Raw genomic sequence first — 8005 nt, forward strand, 5'->3', positions numbered from 1 at the left:
ATGATCTAGAATCATTTGTAGTTTTGAGGAATGATGACAAAAGATCCGAGTTAGCATCTAAAATGATTCCTCTAGCTTTGTGATACCTTCAAATATAATGGGGTCACTGATGACACTATTCGTCTTCGATTGCTCCCCTTTTCATTAATTAATAACACCTTTTATTGGTTAGATTCGTAGGCACCAGGATCAATCTTGACATGGGATGAACTTGCTGGAAAATTCCTCTAGTAGTTCTTCCGTATTAGGAAGACATTCTAACAATAGAAAGTTCTATGTTTAAACAATTAGAGGGGAAAGTATTCATGAAGTATGGGAGCATTTTAAGACGTTGATTTAGAAATTCCCATACCACAGATTACTTGAGTGGTTAAGATTGCAAATTTTCTACAATGGGTTGGATGTATATTCAAGGTCAGGATTAGATGGAGCAACAACAAGTGCATTAATGAACAAAATGTACGAGGATGCCTACAAATTAATAGAAAATATGGAGATGAACTCTTGCCAATGGCCAACTGAACGATATACATATGACCTAAGATCATCTATGGTAAATGTTGTCCAAGAGGATAACAAATACCAGTAGTTAGTGGACAAGATCAACTGTATAGAATCTGAGAATAGTGCACTGTCTATATATGGAGGGTACAAACCACTCTTCAATTACATCAATAGTCCTACCGAGGATGTGAATTACATAGGAAATAGGGGTGGAAACCCTTATTCAAATACTTATAATTCCAGATGGAGAGATCACCCGAATCTGAGATGGAGAGGAAATCAATGAGGAGGTAGTACTTCAAATCAGGTTAAAAATACTAACTATCAACCTCTTTACTTATAGAAACCTAAAAAAAGGCTAACGTAATTGATCATATTGTATGTGGTCAACACTTGGATCGAATCGAGGGGGCGATGCAGTCAATGAGAATAGATGTGAAGCAGATGCAGTCTGAGTGCACCAATTCAAAAAAAATTAACTAGTGCACTAATTTAAAAAAAATTAACTAAGCTTGAAGATCAGATGAGCCAATTGATGACCACGATGGGTGATGTAAAAAGACAAATTGACATGGGTATTCCTAGCAACACCGATAATCCTCAGAGAGAACGGAAGGAGCATGTAAAAGCAATCGCGCTCCAATCAGGTAAAGTATTGAGTAGCCCGGAGAACCCAACTCAGGAGGTAAATAAGGAGAATATTGATAATCTTCAAGAAGACTCCTGAAAAGCTAATGGTGAACTAGAACCAGAGGAAGTAGTTACACCGGTAATTGAAGCAGAAAAAGAGACAATTAAATACCCTGTCGTTGCAAAGATATCATTCCCTTCAAGGTTGGAAGAGAAAAAAAATAGGATGAAGACGAGTTTCTAAGCTTTCTAAACTTTTTCAAAACATTAAACGACAACTTGGCTTTGATTGAATTAATTGAGAAAGTTCCTAAGTATGCCAAATTTTTAAAGGAAATCATGTCTAGGCATAGGAAAATTAAGGTAGGTGAAAAAGTTAATATGAGTGCCTCTTGTACTGCTATTATTTCTTGACAGGGAATCCTCTTGTAGTGCTATTATTTCTAGATAGAGAATCTTAATAATTCCCATAGAGATAGGAAGCATTCATTTTAATAAAGCTCTATGTAACTTAGTCTTGGAAAAACGGGTTTGAAAAATGCAAGGGAAAATAAATTTAGAGAAAAACCGGAGTATTAATAATTTTCCCAAAACAAGATCTTGGTTGTGATATCTAAAGTAATAAATACTTAATTGAAATTGTATCTTTTCGATTCATCTAGGATGAGCGCTTCGACCGAGTAGTCTTCTCTGCTATCCTCAAGCTCACGTCTGCCGAGTGTGGGCTCGCTTCCAATCAAAAAAATTTTCACAAAAATTACCAGTAGGGTAATTTTACAATTTCTCTAAACTTTTGATTCAAGTTGTAAATCAAAAAAATATCTTTAGAAATTTTCTGAAATACTCTCTTTAAAGAATTTTCTCTCAAAACCTTTCTCTTGAATTCAAGTGTGTTTAAGTAATGACTCAACGCTCTCTTTATATAAGGAGAGTTTAGAGAGTTCAAGTATGATTAAACTTAATCACTTTAATATTAAATTAATATAATATTTATTAAGATAAATATTAGATTCAAATTAATATTAAATCTTATTAAAATAATAGAATGTTTATCTATAAGATAAACAATATTAGATTAAATTTAATATGAAACTATTAAAATAATATTATTTATGGAATAATTAATTTGAAATCAAATTCTCTGGTAGATTCTCTGTAGGAGTGTAACTTTTCCACTACTCAACCACTGACGACCAACAGTCGCCGGCCACCGGGATGCCGTCGTCGCAGCTAATGGCACCACCGTGTCCAGTGATGCAGGTGCGACACCTATACAACACCCTGAGCCGGTTTGGTCTGGGTTAGTGATGACCCGACTGGTCCGATCTAGCCATCATTTTACCTTCGGCCCGGTTTCACATATTAAAACCAGTTCGACCAGTTTTTGGGTCTTGGTCTCTATTTTGCGCTCACGGGCCCAATTTACAATCTCGTGTCCAATTTTCAACTTCAATTACCCATTGGGACAATTGTCTGACTTGAAAATTATCTTTCAAAAATATCATATTAATTTTAATTGATTTTATTAATTTAATTTTACTTTATCAAAATTAATTTTTCCAAAAATCACTTAGATTTTCAAAATTAATTTTTCAAGAAAACTCGTTAATCAAATTCTCTTGTTGAACAATTATCATGACCACCTAATTTAGTTTCACATTGAATAAATCAACTCAAATAAATTATTCCCAAAGTCGTAGAATTTTCTTCTAATCAAATACAGTCCAATCGAGTTTTTGTTGAGCTAACGGAGGGACCAATCGAACAAATACAATTAGACTCCAATGATTGCAATTATGTCTAGAGGCATCGTTCTGATAATTCACAATTACTTAATCATGGAGTCAGTCTACAAAAAGTACTATGATTGAAAACTCTTTACTATATACTCTTTACTGTAAACTCTTTACGAAAGCAATTCATCCAACTACTCTGTCCAATGACCTCATTATGTGTGTTTTACCCTCATATGATATCCTTGATTCCTTTGAGTTAAACCCGTTCACTCAATACAATCCAGTTTTATCTCATTGTCACCATTGTGTCTTCTTAATGATTAATATGATCGTTGTCAACAAATGACTGTGATAAATTGCTCGTTCGAGAACGAGCAACCCATGGTCACGTTCCATATTTATCAATCCACACAATGCCAATGAGAGGATATCATTAACTCTTTAATTGAGCTATGAATTACACTGTTTCTAGTAAAGCCATGCCATACACAAGTCATGTACCCAACATACTGGCTATGGGCTCTATCAACTTTAGAGCATAAGTTTCCACTTATATCAAATCACATGAGTTGCATAGGCATGGTCAGTGACTAACTCAGGATTTATGTAAATCACACCATGAACATTACAAGTGAATTAATTCACAAATGGATTCAAAATTAATTCATCTTAGGTCCATCCCAATGTATCATTCTACCAATGAATACATTTATGTCTCTACTCGTGGAGTCAACTACTTTTATAGCCAAGACTAGTCATCTCCCCAACTAGAATTGTAGATGACATAATAGTCCTTCTCAGTATTTGAATCAAATGCTCACTTTGATTCTTTTACGAGATTACAAACTCATTTAGCTTATCTACTGAAGTAAGTTGTCTTTCTCACAATGTAAACGTTCTTTACAATGCCACTTGTATTCAAATTGAACTTAGGCAATCAATGAACTAATATTTGCTTGTCACAATTTCGCTATGCATGCAAAATATAAAATACATAAATACAAAAGAAATAATAATGAAATGTGAAATAAACTTTATTTATTTATTCATCGTTCAAATCAATAGAAAACAATTACATGTTTACTACAATATGGCCACATGCTGGTGTGCTAGGCCATGTACCCTTCAAAGTAACCTCACATGTCCTTGTGGCAGGTCGTGTGCTAAGCAGTGTAACAACCATGTCACACAGCCGTGACACACGGCTGAGACACACGCCTATGTCTCTGCTCATGTGGACGAAAATAAGTCATTTTACAAGCCACTTTTCTCATCCAAATAGGCATAAGCTGACACCCAACATTGTGCATAACAACAAGCCATAAAAGGCACCCAAAACATGCATAATCAAGCCTCACACATATGGTGTATTCACATACAACCAATTTGCCCTTAGGCACCTCAAATGACAATTTATAAACATGTCTAACTATGTGTTCAATATAATCAAATGATCAACTAACATATGTGCATATTTGCATCAAAACTTACCATGTAACTCACTTACCAAAACACACCAAAAGATACCAATTAATCACTTAATCACTAGCATCAATATACAAATATGTCTTCCACAACAAAGCTCCAATTCATAACAAATTATATGACATATTTAATATACACATTCAACTACCTTTCTTTCTTCCATAATTCAACCATATCAAGGCCAGTATTTACATGCCAAAACTAAGTTCATTTGAACACCAAAATATGACAACTCAAGCGAAACCAAATGGCCATTTCCACAGTTAAACACATAGGCCAACATTAGCCTATCAACGATGTCACCTTGGGGTCCCATGATTAACTAGCAAGAACATGGATTACATCCAATCAAATCCAATCAGTTCTTGAATCTTAATTCTCAAGACTCCACACAAACTAGCGACCGTTTAACATTTTTCCATCATCTCTAGCTTAAATATCATTTCTTGTGAAACTATTTAATAAGAGATATCTTGAGTGTGTAACCATTCACTCAACACCTATCGTGAACAGTCTTTCATTTGTGAGTCATCTTGGGACAATCTATCTGAAAGTCATGCATGACTAGTTGTCCTTAAATGGAAATCTCATCTAGTGGACCCACATGACAAAGATTACCTTGGGGTGCGGCCAAGGTAGGAACCGACTCAGAACTTTATCATGCTATCACTTAGGAACCATCAATGTAGGCCATACGTTTTGTTCAAGGACCTTCTCCCACTCAATATTTTAAAAACATGTAAGGTTTTTTATCCCAAATTTTAAGAATGATCATACAACAGTCTTAGTGGCATTCTTACCTATTCTAAATGACATGCTTCCAATATATGCATGGCATGCTATGAAAATTTTATAATATTCACATTCATTCACAAGAACCAATCAATCATAAAAATAAACAATTTTGATTTACCATAAATTTTCTTTTAAGGGAAAAATCGAAGAAGTGAATGTGAACCGTGCAACAGGTAGGGTCCCAAGAAAGGGAGGTGAGTAAAATATGACCGCTTAAAAACCAAGTCTTTCCTAGCCAGAGTCAATCCTAGACATGCACCTTCTCATTACCACACTTTTAACAGTTATCGAATAACCCAAAGAAGGGAATAGAACAATATAACACATGTATTTTCTCATTACCACACTTCTTATTTTTAACCAATCAACTGTGGATCATCTCATATATATATCACAATTATAACATTACATAATATTATAAACAATTATAAAGCAAATATATAATGAAATAGGTAATTAAAATAAAATTGTCAGCCAAGGTTTCCATGGCTCTATTTCTAGAAAATAAATGGAAAAATAAAAGTACATAAATTTTCACCACAAGGCATTCCTTGGGTCTTCAACCACCATCGCATCTTTTCCTCGTCATGGACTCCATTTGGAAAAATTACATTTAAGTCCTATGTCCCTTTTTGGCTCACAAGAATTCTATGAATTTTACGAGATGATAGTCCACGATCTATTTCCTAAGAACCACAACCTCGGTAAAAAATAATTATATAAAAAATATATAATATCGCTTTCATTCCCATATAACTCATTCAAGAAGATGAGGAATTTATTTTGATTATCTTTTGATACTTATAGATCGAACACAGCTTGGCTCTGATACTAATTCTTTGAAAAACAGGTTTGGAAAATACAACAAAAAATAAATTTAGGGAAAAACCAGAGTTTTAATTTTTTTCCAAAACAAGATCTTGGTTGTGATATCTAAAGTAATAACACTTAATCAAAATTATACCTTTTCGATTAGTCTAGGATGAGCGCTTCAACCTCGTAGTCTTCTCTACTATCTTTAAGCTCACGTCTGCCAAGTGTGGGCTCGGTTTGAATCAAAAAAATTCACAAAAATTACGAGTGTGGTAATTTTTCAATTTCCCTAAAATTTTGGGTCGAGTTGTAAATCAGAAAAATATATCAAGAAATTTTATGGAATAATCTCTTCAAAGAAATTTTCTCTACAATTTTTTCTTGAATTCAAGTGTGTTTAAATAATGACCCAATGCTCTTTTTATATAGGGAGAGTTTAGAGAGTTCAACTATGATTAAACTTAATCACTTTAATATTAAATTATTATAATATTTATCAAGACAAATATTAGGTTAAATTTAATGTTAAATCTTATTAAAATAATACAATGTTTATCTACAAGATAAACATTAAATTAAATTTAATATTAAGATAATCACTATAATATTAAATTAGTAAAATACTATTAAGATAAGTATTGAATTAAATTGTATATTAAACTATTAAAATAATAATATTTTTCGAATAATTAATCTGAAATCAAATTATCTGGTAGAGTCTTAGTGGGAGTGCAACTCTTCCACTGCTCAACCACCGACGACCAACTGCCGCCAGCCAATGAGATGTCGCCGTCGTAGCCATCGACACTGTCATGCTCAGTGATGCAGGTGCGACACCCTTACGGCACCCCAGTTGATTCGGTCTGGGTCAATGACATCCCAATTGGTCTAATTTAGCCACCAGCTGGACAGTTTTTGGGTCTTGGTCCGATTTTAGGCTCTCGAGATCAGTTTACAATCTCAGGTTCAATTTTCAAGTTCAATTACCCATTCGGCCAATTGTCTAACTTGAAAATTAACTTACAAAAATATCATATTAATTTTAATTTATTTGATTAATTTCATTTTACTTGATCAAAATTAATTTTTCCAAAAATCACATAGATTTTCCACATTAATTTTTAAAGAATATTATTTAATCAAATTCTCTAGTTGAACAATTATCGCAACCACCTAATTTAATTCCACATCAAATAAATCAACTCAATTAAATTATTCCTACAGTCGTTGAATTTTCTTCTAATTCAAATGCAGTTCGGTCGAGCTTTTGTTGAGCTAGCGGAGGAACCAATAGAACATATAGGCACTCATGATTGCAATTATGTCTAGAAGCATCATTTTGATAATTCACAATTACTTAATCATGGAGTTAGTTCACAAGAAGTACCATGATTGAAAACTCCTTATTGTATACTCTTTACGAAAACAATTCATCTAACTACTTTATCTAATGACCTCGTCATGTGTGTGTTACCCTCATAAGATATCCTTGATTACTTTGGGTTAAATTCGTTCACTCAATACAATCCTATTTTATATCATTGTCACCATTGTGTCTTCTTAATGATTCATATGATCACTGTCAACAAATGACTGTGATAAATTTCTTGTTCGAGAATAAGCAACCTGTGGCAATGTTCCAAATTTATCAATCCACACAATGCCAATGAGAGGATCTCATTAACTCTTTAATTGAGCTATGAATCATACTGTTGCCAGTAAAGCCATGCCATACACAAGTCATGTACCCAACATACCGGCTATGGGCTAGATCATCTTTAGAGCATAAGCCTCCACTTATATCAAAGCACATGAGTTGCATACGCATGGTCAGTGGCTAACTTAGGATTTAGGTAAATCACACCATAAACTTCACAAGTGAATTAATGCACAAACAGATTCAGAATTAATTCATCTTGGGTCCATTCCAATGTATCATTTTACCAATGAATACATCTATGTCTCTACTCGTGAAGTCAATTGCTTCAATAGTCAAGACTAGTCATCTCCCCAATTGGAATTGTAGACGACGTAATAATCCT

The 8005-nt window shown here is 33.7% G+C and overlaps 1 non-coding gene across 1 annotated transcript; it reads right to left on the minus strand.

The window, feature by feature from the left end:
* Positions 1-254: 254 nt before the first annotated feature.
* Positions 255-360, minus strand: LOC121224774 (small nucleolar RNA R71). The gene has a single exon (XR_005922519.1). It is a non-coding gene; the product is annotated as a small nucleolar RNA R71 (small nucleolar RNA).
* Between the last annotated feature and the right edge of the window lie 7645 nt (positions 361-8005).

The sequence above is a fragment of the Gossypium hirsutum genome, chromosome D12 (assembly GCF_007990345.1).
Source record: "Gossypium hirsutum isolate 1008001.06 chromosome D12, Gossypium_hirsutum_v2.1, whole genome shotgun sequence".
NCBI classification, from domain to species: domain Eukaryota; kingdom Viridiplantae; phylum Streptophyta; class Magnoliopsida; order Malvales; family Malvaceae; genus Gossypium; species Gossypium hirsutum.